Below are 17657 nucleotides of genomic sequence, written 5' to 3'. Positions count from 1 at the left end.
CTGGGAGCGTTATTGTGCTCCTGTTAGAGAGGTGTCAACCTTTGAAGTGGGTTATCAGTAATCCCATTTTTAACTCGCGCACCACCCCTGTCAAAACGTTGAGTCAAATCCAAAGCACTCTGTTTGCCCTTTCCAACAGCAATCTATTCTAAAGTGTATCATATTACACACTAAAATTTGCTCATTAACTTTACCTGTTAGTTCTGTGATAAAAAATTCTTTGTAGCTTGGTTTGCACCCAGCAGCTGCTTTTCAGTATTGGTTTTCTTGAAACATACTCCCCCCTGAGAAGACATTTTCGTCTTCAGAACCATAAGCAATTCTAGCGTAGATGTACTTAATGTAGGCCTGAATTCTGTCTGATTTTTCCTAACAACACTGACTACTCTTTCTATGGGAGAGTTACTGCGAGGTACACGTAATACTGCAAATACAACATTATTTAAAGTTTTATACTTAATTTGTCCACTTTCATTTTTAAGCTCTGCAATGTTGCCCCAGTTCACATCAAAGTTAAGTCCATATACAATATATTCAGGGAAAGTATCACACTGGAGTCTAGACTGAGTAAATAGTGTGAACGGATGTACTGAGTGAGTGCTGAAGGATGAGGATTATGTTGGAGCTGTATCAAGTGAGGATTGAAAGCTCACAGTGCAGGAGGAAGAAGACAATGGAATTATGTAAGAGGATTAAGGGAGAGAAAATAGGGAAGATAGTAGGGATGCTGGTGGCAGTGGTGATGGAAGCGCTACTGATAATAGGAAGTGTGGAGATTAAACCAGGGCCTGGTACTGTGGGCTCCCTTGGGTGGGAAGAAATTGAGGCGTTAAAAGACGTGGTGAGGAAGGTGTGTCAGATAGACCAACTAAAGGAAATGATAAGGAATCATTCCAAGGAGCTAAAGGACTTAAGGCAGTGCATTACGAAGGAAGTGGAAGAGATAAAAGAAAAAGTTGAGAGTAAGGGGGAGGAGAATGGAAATAATGCGAAAGTGCAGTTGCTGGTGGGAGAGGTGGCGAATCTGAAGAGAGTAGGAAGATGGTAGGGATGCTGGTGGCAGTGGTGATGGAAGCGCTACTGATAATAGGAAGTGTGGAGATTAAACCAGGGCCTGGTACTGTGGGCTCCCTTGGGTGGGAAGAAATTGAGGTGTTAAAAACGTGGTGAGGAAGGTGTGTCAGATAGACCAACTAAAGGAAATGATAAGGAATCATTCCAAGGAGCTAAAGGACTTAAGGCAGTGCATTACGAAGGAAGTGGAAGAGATAAAAGAAAAAGTTGAGAGTAAGGGGGAGGAGAATGGAAATAATGCAAAAGTGCAGTTGCTGGTGGGAGAGGTGGCGAATCTGAAGAGAGTAGGAAGATGGTAGGGATGCTGGTGGCAGTGGTGATGGAAGCGCTACTGATAATAGGAAGTGTGGAGATTAAACCAGGGCCTGGTACTGTGGGCTCCCTTGGGTGGGAAGAAATTGAGGTGTTAAAAACGTGGTGAGGAAGGTGTGTCAGATAGACCAACTAAAGGAAATGATAAGGAATCATTCCAAGGAGCTAAAGGACTTAAGGCAGTGCATTACGAAGGAAGTGGAAGAGATAAAAGAAAAAGTTGAGAGTAAGGGGGAGGAGAATGGAAATAATGCAAAAGTGCAGTTGCTGGTGGGAGAGGTGGCGAATCTGAAGAGAGTAGTGTATGGAACCCAGGAACGAAGGAAGAATAATATTTTTATGTATGGGGGAAGGAAGAAGAATATTTTTATACATGGAGTAGAAGAAGCTGTAAAAGAAGATAAAGTGACACTAGTTTATAGGTGGTGGAAAACTTCAGTGAGGCGGATATTGATGAGGTCCAGAGAGTGGGAAGAGCGGAACGGGGAGGGGGTAGGCCAATTAAACACATTTATATCTACCCTGATGGCAGAGATTGTTCTAAGGAATGCAGGGAACTTAGAAGAAGACAAGATCTGGATGAAACAGGATATAGGCAGGGAAGTGCGTAGAGATTTTAAAGTATTGAGAAAACACATGGGGAGAGCGACGCAGCAAAGATTGAGGGCATTCACTAGAGGCCAACAGCTGGTGGTGGGGAATGACAGATGGTCAAGAAAATGGTCAGGTGATACGTTACAGGAAATGGACAAAAACTACCTACAGACAGTTATGCAAACGGTAGCAGAAGGTTTAAGAAAAGATGTGGAGGGTCCGCCTGGTGATGATGGGGCAAAGGCTGAAGGTGATGAGAGGAGTAAAGTCCAGGGCGAGGTAAGAAGAGTCAGCAGAGAAGAATGGAAGGACGAGGAAGCGTCTGATCGAATGGTGAGAGGAGAGGGCAGCGGAGTGACACTGGCAAGTGCTGTGGTAGTGTGGGAGGAGAGAAGCTGGAGAGAGGTAATGAACAGGGCTAGAAGCTGAAGTCTAAAAGATCTGCAGGGGAAGAAAAGCAAAGGTCAGGAGGAGGGGGGTTAAAGAATTGGCTAAGATGTCCAAAAACGTACAGAGCAGTGAGGAGACAGAAGGAATTGGAAGAACAACAAGCAAAATGAAAAATACAGGGGATATAATAGAAATAAGGGAGAAAAAGAGGGAACAAAAGAGGGTAGCAGATAGCTAGGGTAGAAGATAGGCTTTGTAAATTGTTGTAATCACAAAGACACACACACACAAAATGCTATCAATTGTGCACAGTTTTATTTACAAATTATATACACACTTGATCCTTGCACTAACAAACAAAACACTGCTAAGAAGAAGAAGAAGAAGAAGAAGAAGAAGAAGAAGATGAAGATGAAGAAGAAGAAGATGAAGAAGAAGAAGAAGACTGCAACACTTGCATGTCAACCAACTACTAACCCAAAAAAATCCCAACATGGGTTCACACACTCGGCTAACGACTTCCACTACAAGTATCGCAAAACAACTCTAACTCAACTTCCAAGACTGCCTCTTTATATACATTGCCTGGCCATGCCTCTAGAAGAATATGACACAACATGTTTTCTCATAACTTTCAGAGTCTCCATTAGCCTATTTACAATGAAAGGTATTTTTTATACAATTCCAGTGACAAGATGCATAGTTCTGGACTATTACCGTGTGTTGCACAACAATGCATTGGATTTATACATCATATACAGGTAATAATAAATTAAATACTATTAATTACGTGTTCTTATATTAAATAAACTCTTATTAATATACATACAGCAGATGTGTCGCGACATAACCTCACAACCTCATAACCTTAAAACCACGATTTATACCAAATAAAATCCATAACATACTTACGTAAATAATAATTGTACCGGGCGGTACACCTCCATGCCGCTAATTCAAATTTTTGCGCCAGTTGAAAATCCTCTGCTGGAGGAAGTCCAAACTTTATCTAATGTATTAATTTTCAAGTTACCCAGAAGATGTCACTACTCTGAAATTTTGAAGTTTCTGAACTGGGTCGTTTTCGACGTATTTTTGTTTTGCTTGTAGTAAGAAGTGTGAACTTTCTCTTCTAGAGGACACTACTGAAGAACTACAATAGTGCACCCTAGTGCAAGGTGAAAGAACTGCTTTTTGGAGAAATTTTTATTTCAAAAGTTTGGTTCTTGTTAAATTTCTTTCTGGCTGTATTCCCCTTTCTTTCCCCTTGTTTTGAATTTAGCCAATCCCGAATTTCTTTAATTAATTTACGACCAATAAGGTGTTTCTTCTTCAAATTGGATATGTTGCTTAACCCTAACCAATAAATGATTGTGGGCGGGTGTTTTCTTTCCTGAAACGCCTCGAACTTTCCGCGAGAGTATATAAACTGCTGATTTTAGGGTCTCTGCGCCACTTCAGTACCATCTTTCAGTGTGTAAAGTACATAGCAGGGGGCAGGAAGCGCCTCTTTCTTCAGACAGCAGTTCATCAACCAGGTAATGGCCGTATAATAACTTGTTTTTTTGCTAGCTCAGCAGTTTAACTCTCGGGGCGGGTCCGAAGCTTTTCCACCATGTAACTTTTCCCTAAAATGTAAAGACTCTTAGTATCTATTCTCTTTTAAGCTACATATTGGGATAGAGAGTGCTTAACCCTCTCGAGCTCCCACTCATATTGTTTTGAGGTGAACTTACTTTTTCACAACCTATTCTTCTTTAACGTAATGTAAAAATTTTTTTTTTCTAAAGTCACCTCTTTAGTATGGGATTAGCCCTTGCATTTGTGGCCTAGAGCCAGATTAGGTTTTAAAACAAAATGTATTAGGAGTGCAGTTCGCCTCCTCTCACATTGGTATTTTAGAGGCCATGTAATTATCCTTTTCTCGCTTAATAGGCCTCAGTAGGTTGGGTATTTTACCCCTGTGTTTACGCCCTTAGAGGACAGCTTGAAGGTCGAGTTAGGTGTGGCCTTTTGATAGGCTTAAAATTTTGAGAGCGGATCGCTCTTTTGAAATTTGTTTCTGCGTGCCTCTAGGAGGTCTTACTGTGTAATTTGGAGCAAGTGCTCCTGGGCGTGATTTGGGTTTTTTTGCCCCTTTGTTAAACCTTATGTACATGTAAGCTTGGGCTAACGGCTCAAGAATTGTGAGTTCGGGGCTCGAAGCCCAAAGCCTGTAAATACTGTTGTTGCTCTTTTGTTGCCTTGCTACTCTGTACCTTCCATGCTTGTTATTTCTTGATTTTGAAAAGAGAATATAACCTTGTTAAAATTTCACATTAACTTTAATTTCGCAGTTTGAGACCCGTTCACCCCCGCACCTTCTTTCACCTCTACCTACCACAAAAATACGGTAACAAGTGGTAGCAGAGCGTGGTTGAATGGGTCTCAATTTAGCCCCTTTTGACGGCTAAACATTGCTTTGATCCGAACTCTAACAATTTTCTCAGTTGCTGGAATTTTTGATTTGTCCTGTTTCAAAATTGTTCTGTCATCATGCCCGGCCCTCGCGATGTGCTCCATCTTAACTATTTGCGCAAGGAGGAGTTGATCTATGAGTTAACTATCAGAAATGTGCAATCTGGAGGCACGGTTGCAGTAGACACAAACAAGCTTAGAGAGTCCCTTGATTTGCCCATTTCCATCCCCACTTTGGGAGAGAAAGAAATTGACGACTCTCTTTTCACGATCATCGAGAATATTACTGGGCTAGCATCTGTAGTTAGTTTTTTTGACGAAAATGATCCTTCTCCTAATCAAATTAAGCGTGTGCAAGCCAGGCTATTTCATTTTTCAAATAGAGTTAACGATCTATTGTCTCTAAAGTTGAATGACGTTCAGAGGAAGGAAGCTAGTACGGTGCTTGAAAATATTTCTGAATTATCTAGTAAGGTCACTCAATTGTTAACTGGGGAAGTTCCTCCCAAAACTGATCAACCCGCTACGGTGAATGTAGGTAGCGAGGAAGAGCCTCCTAAGGGAGAAGTCAATAGGAAAACCGTTGGAGCTCAAACTATCTCTGCCCCATTGGACAACGAGTCTGAACGCCGTACGTCGTTGAATAATGTACGTTCTGAACTAACTTCTTTGCCACTGAAACCTTTACCCACTATGTCACCTGGGTTCAGCAGCTTGCCTCATCCATTGGCAATGTTGCTCAGAGGTATCTCGAAGTTTTCTGTTAATACCACCAGTGAAGTTATTTCCTTCTTAAGGTTTTTAGTTGAATTTCAAGATCATGCCCTTGTTTTTTCTCTTTCTCCGTGTCAAATTTTACAGATAATTTATCCTTATGCAATTGGTATTCTCTCAGATAAAATAGTAAGAGCCATTGCCGAACAGTAATCTATTGAAGATTTTCATGCACATCTGCTTGCAAATTTTATTCCTGCTCGCGCGAGGTCATCTCTGATTCAGAAGTACTATTATCGAGTACAGAGATTGGATGAAAATCTGGCTGATTTCATACAAGACATTAAGTTCTATACTAGGGTGTTTGCTCTTCACTTCCCTGAGGATCAGATTGTACAGGCTATTGTGGAAGGCATTTCACCGTCTTATAGGTCATATTTGTGTTTCGCAGCGTGCCCGCAAACCTTCTCTGAACTTGAAGCATTGGCCGTCTCAGCGGAAGGAGTTAGATACGCCGATTCCTTGCGTGTCGCGAAAGAACCCCCTCCTTCGTTTAGTAATACTCGGCCTCCACCTCGCCGACCAGTCACACCCCGTAAACGTTATGCTTGCGGGTCGCCTGACCATCTTCGCAATAAATGTCCATTGGTCAAAACTAGTAGGGCAAATAATGGAGCTGGTTCATCACAAGGCTGTTTTAAATGTGGGGCTTTCTCACATATCGCCAAGAATTGCCCAAATTCAAATAGCACCCCCTCCTGCTCAACCTCTGGTGCAAATTCCACCAATGCCAATAATACAAAGTGACTAGTGGCTTCGGCTGAGTCGACTAATCCATCTTTCCGAGGCTCAGCCCCTGGTAAACAGATCGAAAATTCAGGGAACGTTCAATCTGCAAATCCATCTTTTGAATGCCCCAAAGAGTGTCTTAGGATTGCGGCGGATACCCCCGCACCGGTCCCCTTTCTCAAAATTTAGTTAAATAATGAACCTATAACAGCTCTATTAGATTCAGGCAGTGTTTGTTCTATTATTTCGGCTGAATGGTATGCAAAATTGAAATCTGTTTGTAAACTTAATGACTATTGTTCCTCTTTGATCCAATATGTTTCGGCTAATTCATCTCCATTAGAAATTCTAGGTTCTTTACAGGTCAAAATTCGTATTTTTAAATTTACATGGAAAATCAAATTGTTTGTGGCTAAGCACTTGTCTTGCCCCATCATATTGGGAGCTGACATCATTTCTCACACTGGTATTGTGCTCGATCTTCAGAGTAAGTCGTGCACATTCAAATTTGCTTCCAATTGTAAAATCCCCTTGTTAAAATGTAATTCTGCATCATGTTCATCTATTTCGCCTACCCAGGATGAGATGTTGTTAGACCTTAGACATCTACCTGAGGAGCAGGCTGATAGTATTCGTAAGTTGTGTCAGTCGTTTCCAGAGGTGTTCTCTGATACTCTTGGTGTTACTGACCTTATTGAATACAAAATTGAGGTCACGGATTCGATTCCTGTCCGTTTTCCACCTTATAGGCTATCTCCACCAAAAATGAAGGCTATGAAAGAAATTATCGATCAGATGTTGAAGGATGGTATTATTAGGCCCTCTAAGTCGGCGTATTCTTCGCCTATTTTTCTAGTCCCGAAACCCCAAGGGGGCTTCAGGCCTGTCATTGATTATAGGGCTCTCAATCGGAAGGTGGTGTTACAATCTGTGCCCCTTCCTGACCTTCATTCTTGTTTTTCATGGTTTCGTAAGGCCAAGTTCTTTACTATCTTGGACTTGAATCAGGCCTATAATCAAATTCCCCTAGCGGAAGAGTCTAAACATCTTACAGCGTTTGCCACGGATTGGAATTTGTATGAATACAACCGCGTGCCTTTCGGGCTCCCCACGGGAGCAGCTGTACTCACTAGGCTGCTAGATAGGGTCTTCTCCGACATCAAATTTGAGTACTTGTATCACTACTTGGATGATGTCGTCGTATTTTCGGAGACCTTTGAAGAACATCTAGATCATCTGCGGGAAGTTCTCAATCGCCTTCGTAAGGCTGGGTTAACTGTCAAGTTGTCCAAGGTTGCTTTGCGAAGCCCTCCATGTCATTCCTAGGGCATATTGTGTCACCTGATGGTGTTGCCGTCGATCATTCTAGAACACAGGCCATCCGTGATTTTAAACCTCCCAAGGACATTAAAGGTATTGCCAGGTTCATTGGAATGGTGAATTTCTTCAGGAAGTTTATTCCTAACTTCGCTAATAGAGCGGCGCCCTTGAACCTTCTTCGTAGGAAAGGCATCAAATTCGAGTGGGGACCTTCTCAACAAGCCGTTTTTGAAGATCTTAAATTAGCTCTCTGTAATGCCCCTGTCCTTGCTATGCCTGATTTCTCAAAGAAATTCATTGTCCAAACTGACGCGTCGTCGTCAGCAGTAGCTGCAGTCCTTCTTCAAGAGACTGAATTAGGGAGGCAACCCATCGCCTATGCATCTAGGACTCTATTGGCTCAAGAAGCCAAGTATTCCATCTATGAGCTCGAAGGTTTGGCAGTCTTATTTGCCTTAGAAAAGTTCCGTCTCCATCTGGAACATGTCAAATTCGACCTGGAGACAGATAATCAAGCCTTAAGCTGGGTCTTAGGTAGGCCGCGTCGTACTGGTCGTATAGCCCGTTGGGCCATCCGAATTTCTGCCTTCCAATTCGATGTCAGGCATATCAGAGGGACCGAAAATGTTGTTGCCGATGGACTCAGCCGTATGTTTTCCAACGACGTCGAGACCCATGAACCGGTCGATAGTTCATCTCCTCCCGAGTCCATACTATCTGAGGTTAATGCCATCTTAACAGATGCTCCCATGCTCTTTAGGGATATCGAGAAATACCAACGTGAAGATCCGACGCTGGCTCCGATAATGGAAACCCTTTCTTCTGGGGAACATGTTGTCCCTTATGTACTGAGGAATGGTGTTTTATGTTGCCCATCGAGGCATGATAAGATGATGAAGGTTGTCGTTCCAGCTGTTCTTGTACCTATGATCTTCAAGTACTATCATGAGACCCCATTAGGGGGGCATCTTGGAATCTTTAAAACTCGTGAAAAGATTCGTGAAAGGTTCATCTGGAAGGGTATGGACGGTGAAATCCGTGAACTAGTAAAAGCTTGTAAATCTTGTTTGCTTAGTAAACCTACCATGTCCACCAAGGTAGGCCTTTTGTCTTCGCATCAGGCTTCGCGCCCCATGGAACGCCTGTATATTGATTATGTAGGACCCTTCCCTCAGTCAAAGGGAAATGCCAACAAGTTCATCTTTGTATGCGTAGATGGTTTTACAAGATTTTCCTGGTTATTTCCGACTAAGCTGGCTACCGCTCAGTCCACCATTACTTGCCTAAATTCTATTTTTGCTTCTTTTGGTCCGTGCCAATATATTGTATCTGATAATGCTAAGGCTTTTACATCTAATTTATTTCGTAAATTCTGCTTTGACCTGTCCATCTCTCATGTGACAACTTCTGCTTATTACCCTCAACCATCTCTGGCTGAACGGGTTAATCGTAATCTCAGGTCCGCGCTTATTGCCTATCATCATGAAGATCATTCTAGGTGGGACACGTCCCTGCATTGGTTAGCTTTTGCTTTGAATTCGGCGGTTCATGTATCTCATAAATTTACTCCAGCGTCTTTGATGTTCAAGTTTGTTCCCAACACGCCGCTCTCTAACCTCTGGTCTCTGAGTGATATTCTACCGGAGACAATAGACCCGGACAACATTAAAGATCTTTGGAAGAAGGCTAAAGCCAATCTTAAAGTGTCTCATGAAAAGGTTAGGGAAAGATATGATCGTGGACGGAGACCCACCAATTTGAAGGTAGGCGACCAAGTGATGGTCAAGAATTTTGTTCCCGCGGGCAAGCTTGCCCCCAGATTTCATGGGCCGTGTGTCACTCTCGATTTCCTTACGCCGGTTACGTTGTTATTAAGTAATCCAGCCACCGAGAGGATATTTAGGGTTCACCTGTCACAGGTGAAACCGGTGTAATTTCTCTGTTAACTTGCTTCATATAATTTTGAAAGAAATAGGAAGGTTATATTTTTTTTGAGGGGTGTCACCTTTAAGGCCTTCTGCTCTTGGTATCTGTTTCCTTTGTATGTAATTATTTCTTTGTAAACCTCCCCCGATTAGTTAAACTGCCATCCTGTCCTTGCCACGGCCATTACGACGCTCCCGTCTCCTGCTCCACAACACACAGTGGCTTAGAGGAATGAAATAAACATCTCCACGCCGCTGGCCAATCATCTCCTCCACTGAGACTGTACCCTAAAAATCATTCTGGTCAAACAAAATTCTGCCGCCGAGCTTTAATGTTTCAGTGCCCCCGCAGCAGCGTGGCGCCGTACCGTTCCTGAGGCAGAGTATGGGCCCGCCCTTCCCCAGTGAGGCCAACCTGTGTACGGCGAGCCGGAGCCCTCCTCCCGGCCAAGGCTGATGTGCGGCGCACTATCTGCTACCGGCCCGCAGCCTGTATATGTTCACCGCGGGCGCGGCGTGCTTCAACTCCTCTACTCCTCTCATAGTGCGGGCGAGCGGTATCTCAGAGTACTTGAGGGGTCCGAGCGGCCTCCTCTGGACACAAGCTGCAGCGGCCGGTCTGGCCATCCAATTTAATCAACTACATGGACATTTACTATCAGCAATTACTACACTTGGGAATTCTACTGCAATATTTGGTGGACTTAGGAAAATTTTCTTCACTTTCAAGTATTAAAAGTTTTTCTTCTGAATTCAATTCCTACAAACATAAAGACATTACTTCAACAGTTACTACAAGAATTTTGAAACTGGATCAAACCAAATTTAGAAAATTTTTATAAATGCTTCTGTAATTAATCTCCATATCAACATCATAACTTGGACCTTATTTTCAAACAAATTTCATGTGTCACCCCTGGAGGGACTTTTGGGGGGGGGAGGTCTGTACCGGGCGGTACACCTCCACGCCGCTAATTCAAACTTTGCGCCAGTTGAAATCCTCTGCTGGAGGAAGTCCGAACTTTATCTAATGTATTAATTTTCAAGTTACCCAGAAGATGTCACTACTTGGAAATTTTGAAGTTTCTGAACTGGGTCGTTTTCGACGTATTTTTGTTTTGCTTGTAGTAAGAAGTGTGAACTTTCCCTTCTAGAGGACACTACTGAAGAACTACAATAGTGCACCCTAGTGCAAGGTGAAAGAACTGTTTTTTGGAGAAATTTTTATTTCAAAAGTTTGGTTCTTGTTAAATTTCTTTCTGGTATTGTTTAAGTTGGCTGTATTCCCCTTTCTTTCCCCTTGTTTTGAATTTAGCCAATCCCGAATTTCTTTAATTAATTTACGACCAATAAGGTGTTTCTTCTTCAAATTGGATATGTTGCTTAACCCTAACCAATAAATGATTGTGGGCGGGTGTTTTCTTTCCTGAAACGCCTCGAACTTTCCGCGAGAGTATATAAACTGCTGATTTTAGGGTCTCTGCGCCACTTCAGTACCATCTTTCAGTGTGTAAAGTACATAGCAAGGGGCGGGAAGCGCCTCTTTCTTCAGACAGCAGTTCAACAACCAGGTAATGGCCGTATAATAACTTCTTTTTTTGCTAGCTCAGCAGTTTAACTCTCGGGGCGGGTCCGAAGCTTTTCCACCATGTAACTTTTCCCTAAAATGTAAAGACTCTTAGTATCTATTCTCTTTTAAGCTACATATTGGGATAGAGAGTGCTTAACCCTCTCGAGCTCCCACTCATATTGTTTTGAGGTGAACTTACTTTTTCACAACCTATTCTTCTTTAACGTAATGTAAAAATTTTTTTTTTTCTAAAGTCACCTCTTTAGTATGGGATTAGCCCTTGCATTTGTGGCCTAGAGCCAGATTAGGTTTTAAAAGAAAATGTATTAGGAGTGCAGTTCGCCTCCTCTCACATTGGTATTTTAGAGGCCATGTAATTATCCTTTTCTCGCTTAATAGGCCTCAGTAGGTTGGGTATTTTACCCCTGTGTTTACGCCCTTAGAGGACAGCTTGAAGGTCGAGTTAGGTGTGGCCTTTTGATAGGCTTAAAATTTTGAGAGCGGATCGCTCTTTTGAAATTTGTTTCTGCGTGCCTCTAGGAGGTCTTACTGTGTAATTTGGAGCAAGTGCTCCTGGGCGTGATTTGGGTTTTTTTGCCCCTTTGTTAAACCTTATGTACATGTAAGCTTGGGCTAACGGCTCAAGAATTGTGAGTTCGGGGCTCGAAGCCCAAAGCCTGTAAATACTGTTGTTGCTCTTTTGTTGCCTTGCTACTCTGTACCTTCCATGCTTGTTATTTCTTGATTTTGAAAAGAGAATATAACCTTGTTAAAATTTCACATTAACTTTAATTTCGTAGTTTGAGACCCGTTCACCCCCGCACCTTCTTTCACCTCTACCTACCACAAATATACGGTAACAACAACAACAATAATAATAATAATAATAATAATAATAATAATAATAATAATAATAATAATAATAATAATAATAACTGACTAGTATAACTTGCAAACAATTCTCGAAACCCATGACATACCAGCCAAGTTTGCAAATTATCTATCAGGAAAATAACATGATCATAAGACAAAATAAGCAACGAACACAATTCACGTTATTCCACAACTACCTACATAACCTCAGCTTTGCAACACAAGGCAATAAATATGAAGCAAGTTACGCGATGAAGATAATTCACATGTTATTCCGTAACCACAATACGACCTACGTTTTGTAATTCATGGCTCCGAAAACCATAAAAGTAGTCAATGGGACGTAAAGAAAAAGAACAATATTGTCATTCGTGGTGGGGAAAAAAAAAAAAAAAAACAAAAAAAACCTATTTTTTATACACGACTGTAAAGGTTATTGAACAAATCAATGCATTAAAGAACAAGTGAACGTTTTTTCAAGAGTCAGTCTCTTTCAAGATAACAAATCGATATAGATTGACTAGGATTCAGGATTAAATGAAATAAGTTTTATAATGATAGATCCGTATTGAACTGTGATTACGATACGAGTAAATTAATGCATTATTAAGGTCCACCTTTTCAATACAAAATGTAAAGAGTTTAAATTACATAAATGATTAGGGACTAGTTTCGACCTAGTACTAGGTCATCGTCAGCCTAAAGCAAAATTAAAACACAAATAACAAAGAAATTAAACAATGTAAAGACACATAAGGTCTCGTAAAAGGACATACCGGTACCATGTGAGATATTGTGCAGCACTACGTTAAAAAATAACGCTATGAAAGAGATTCATAAAAAGTCCAGTGCGCATTAAAAAGATGTTATAGATAGGAATCCCTGAGTTGCTGGATAAGAAGATTAGAGTAAGCTGGCTCTTTAAAGATGCTGGTATCCAACTGAAGAACTACCAAGCCAAAGTTACGTAGTTTATTTACAAATAAAGTCCAGTGCGCCGTATAGCATTAAAAAGTCCAGTGCACATTAAAAAGATGTTATAGAAAGGAATCCTTGAGTTGTTGGATAAGGAGATTAGAATATGCAGGCTCCTTTAAGATGCTGGTATCAAATTGAAGAACCACTGAGCTGAAGTTACGTTGTTTATTTACGAATAAAGCCCAGTGCGCCGTATAGCATTAAAAGTTGTTAGGGATGGAAATTTTTCAGTTGTGGGTCAAGGAATTCAACATATGCTGGTTTCTTAAATGTGCTGCTGTATATTCGAAGAACAACTGAGACAAATTTACATGTTTTTAAAAAAAAAAAGATATTCATAGACGTAAAAACACATGGATGCTCGGTTAAGAAATGCTACCTGTGTGGAAGAACGGGACACGTGAAGAACAAATGCCCAACTTCAGTGTCGGAAAACGAGGTCTGGCCCATACTGGACTAAGGGTGGATGGGACTGGGAACAGGAATGCGCAGCAAGACACAACAGACCAACCTTGCCCAGCTATCATCTTGAGGATAGGCAATGATAATTTTTCACCCATACTCGACAGCCAAGCAAGCCACTCATTCGTAAGTGGGACTGTTGCCAGATTACTACCATTTATGAAGTCTCACCATTTTGCATGGGCAGTGGGGGCAGTGGATAGGGTAACCTATTCCATCCAAGGACAGACTAACCTAACTGCTAAATGCATAGATCTGCCTATCATAGTTAACGTTCCAATGATTCAGAACCTAACACGTGACATTATATTAGGTCACGACTTTTTGGAAAGAATGCAAGGTGATCCTAGAATATGAAGCTCATGAAGTCCTCTTTTTAGGAAGAGACAGACGTCTGAGAGCCGCCTGGCACGATGGAAACCTCCAGACTTGCAATGATGTGAAAGTCGACATAGACCTGGGCGACATCCAGTTAACGCATCTTCAACCAAGTGAAGAAGAGGAGCTGAGACACTCCTTAAAGGACTTTCCAAAAGTCATCACCAATACAACAGGAAGGACCACCACTGTAATGCACACCATTGAATGCAGCACCACCTCACACATCAAGCAACGTTCATATCCAATCAACCTGGGTAAGTGGAACTTCGTCATTCAGAAGATTCAAGAGATGGAAGGGCAAGGTCTCATCAAACTCTCTACACCCTGTTGAGCTTCGCCTATCGTCCTACCAAAGAAGAATGGGGAGTATCGACTGTGTGTGGACTTCCGCAAGTTGAACGAGAAGACCATTAGTGACACCTACTCCGTGCCTGACCTGAAAGACTCACTGAAACAAGTAAGTGGGTCTAGGATTTTCAGCACACTGGATCTCAATTCTGGATACTGGCAAGTGGAGGTCGAGGAGAGTTCTAGGCTACTGACCGCCTTCATGGCACTGAGAGGATTGTACCAGTTTACAGTAATGCCTTTTGGACTGAAGAATGCTCCAGCAACCTTCATGTGACTGATGGATAAGTCAGGATATATTGGAGATTTCTGCCAAGTGTATCTCGAAGACATTTTAATCTAGAGCAAGAATTTTCAAGAACACCTTGAAGAACTGAAGAAGTGCTGAAACGACTGAAAATTCATGAACTGACTTGCTAACTGTAGAAGTGCCACTTCACCCAGTCCCATGTACAATATCTTGGTCATGTCCTAACATCTGAAGGTTTAGAAAGGCAACCGGTGAAGAATCGAGCTATCGAAGAAGGTGAACGCCCGTAGACCAAGCGACAAGCACGCCAGTTCCTTGGCTTGTGTGGATGGTATAGCAGCTTTGTGCCACACTTTGAAGAGAAGGCAATACCACTCATCGACCTCCTCCATAACAACCGCCTGTTCCAATGGACCAGCAAGGAAGAGGCAGCATTCCAAGGCATTAAGGCTGCGATATGCAATGCTCCCGGTTTAGCCCATCGCGACTCTCAGTGGAAGATGTGCCTGCAGACGGACGCCAGCGACTCTGGCTTAGGAGCAGTGTTATTCCAGGAGAGGAGTGATGGCGGAAGGGACATAATTAAGTATGCCAGCAGGAAGCTATCTCCCACTCAAAAACGCTTCTGCACTGCCGAGAAGGAAGCCTTAGTCGTGGTGTGGGCCATGGGCAAATTTAGAGGCTACTTGGAGGGAAGGAGGTTCCAGCTGTACACCGATAAAGCAGCTCTCAAATGGTTGAACTCTGTCTTTGGCTCAAAATCTAAACTGATGCGATACGCTCTATTAATCGCACAATTTGATTGTGATGAGTGAAGTCCCAGGATCGAAGAACATAGGAGCGGGCAGTTTATCTCGGCACCCGGTGATGGAACCTAAAGCTAGGAGCACCATTGTCGAGAGGGAGTTTCCGCAAAAACACGAGAGCGAACCCAATGAACCTGTTCTTATGATCATCAAGAAGGAACTTGATCTGGGAGTAATCAAGCATGTAACGATCACTCACCTATTTTCGGCTACCGTCATCTGGAACTCCATCTATGTTCATATACTCGCCGATACTTCATTCATCTAACCGGCCTTGGACTTTCTCTGCTGCCTCGCCGTGCATCCGTCCTGGTGAACTGCTGACTACACACTGAGTCTCCTCTGGGTTACGTCATCCGCTACGTCAGTGTCCGATATGTCTCGACGTTTTGTGTACTTTTTTCCGGAACTTTCTGCAGCGGTATAAAGGGTTCCCCCACATACTCGGTCTTCAGTCCAGCACTGATTCCGAGTGTGGTTGGAGGGTCGTCTGAGGACTTCCCAGTATTTGCTGGGAAGCTCCACTTCTTTTATTTGCTGTATGGGGTGAGCAACAGAGTATTTATTTTATAATTACCACTATTATTCTTCTCCTATGGATTTTGGAGTTATCTTCATTGCTGTGGCCGGTTTTCTTTTAAGCCTGATATGAGTGATATTTTTCCTTAACGAATGAACATCGAGTAATATGCAATTTCAAGAGTTGGTGAATGATTGAACTTGTGGCCTGGACGGTACAACTTATCGCATAAAACTGTTCCTGCATTTGGCTATGTTTATACTCAGGCGACTCCCATTATTGTGATCCCCGTCCTTGGTCCTTCCCGTGCCTTTCTTCCCCCTTTGTTTACCTTTTTGGAAATCTGTGTCCATATTCTCCGAGGCTTATAGGTTACCATGTTCATTTGATTAGTCACATATTATAACTTGTAAATGGTCTAGGGATTCTATTCTAATGTACGTCATTCACGATGAGTGTTTTCTTTTGTGTGTCAGGTTACAAAATTTTGAGTTGTAAAATTTAAAATTGATTTCCTTTGTAGAAACAATGTACTGTTTTGATTAACCTTTTTTTCTTCTTCTTATTACATCCACTAACCTCCAATTGGTCCCAGCTCTTTTCTCCTTGAACGTCTTGTCAAAGAATCTTAATCAACCAATACGTTGTTGCTATAAATCGTCACAAGCAATGGCAAGAACAAGACAAGCCCTGTAGGACCATGACGCAGTGGATCAGGAGACAGAACACCGATAGTCGACTCGTCCCGAGGGAATTCAATGTGCTACAAGAACTTCCAGGTTGACGGAGGACTCTTAATGTACAGATCTCACCTTTCTGACACGCCTGCAGTAATGGTGGTCCCTAGACAGCACACGGCGGACATCCTCGAGAAGTTCCACAACAGCACTGAAACTGGACATCCAGCAGGTGAAGAGACATAGCCTATCCGATGGAGATTCTTCTGGGTCAACATTTGGAAAGACATCCTCGATTATGTGAAAGGGTGCTACATCTGCGCCTGCACCAAAACGAGCAAAAGGAAGGCAAATTCCAGTCAGCGAGGAAGACGGCTGAAATGCCCTGGACTTGATGGGTCCTTACCCTAGAATACCAAGGGGTAAAACAGGACTCCTAGTAATCACCGACCTCTTCAGGATATGGACTGAAGCCTTTCCAATACCAGAAGCCATGACAGGACGCATCACCAGTCTTCTACAGGATGAGGTATTCAGCCGCTACGGTTATCCACGGTGCATTCTATCAGACAATGGGAGTCAATTCACGGAAAGGAAGTGGCAGCAAATGATGACTGAATGGGGTGTGAAGCATTGGACTACCCTTATCTACAACCCAAGCGCCAATCTAACGGAACAACTGAACCAGGATCTAAAAAGGATGCAACGGATCAACCTAATAGACGAAGAACATCGACTGTGGGACCGTCAGATACCATAGTCAATCTTTGCCCTGCGACGACACATCAACTATGTCACTGGCTATTCCCCAGTGGAGTTGTTCCTTGGTCGACAGCTGTACGGCACCGGGGATTGGGAGATTCGTCCACCGCCCACTTCTGGTCAAGATGATGCAGCTGTTTCCCTAGCAGAATGGCAGCATAAGCGGCAGCAGGACATCAAGGAAAAGCAAGCATTGGCCGAGAAGAGATCCCTTAACCAGGCCAAGGCTCAAGATGTCAAAGAAACCCAGATCTCCCTACCAGGCCAACAAGTATTGCAACATAACCACCCAATCATTAATAAGATTGGAGGGTCCCACGCAGGTCTCGCACCTAAGTGGGTTAGTCCCGTTGTGGTCGATAAGCAGCTGGGCCATGGGGTCTTCTTACTAAAGACCAACCCTCCTGTCTTGGTCCACGCATCAGAACTGCGGCAAGTCACCCAACTGCTGCACA

The 17657-nt window shown here is 42.7% G+C and overlaps 1 protein-coding gene across 1 annotated transcript in view; it reads right to left on the bottom strand.

Moving 5' to 3' along the window:
- Positions 1 to 17657, bottom strand: part of E(Pc) (Enhancer of Polycomb) — a 460358-nt gene that overhangs the window by 83935 nt on the left and 358766 nt on the right. The gene's annotated exons all lie outside the window — the stretch shown is intronic.

Source organism: Anabrus simplex, chromosome 5, assembly GCF_040414725.1.
Source record: "Anabrus simplex isolate iqAnaSimp1 chromosome 5, ASM4041472v1, whole genome shotgun sequence".
NCBI lineage: Eukaryota > Metazoa > Arthropoda > Insecta > Orthoptera > Tettigoniidae > Anabrus > Anabrus simplex.
The sequence above is the reverse complement of the archived record's forward strand: the minus strand, read 5'-3'. Positions and strand labels throughout refer to the sequence as shown.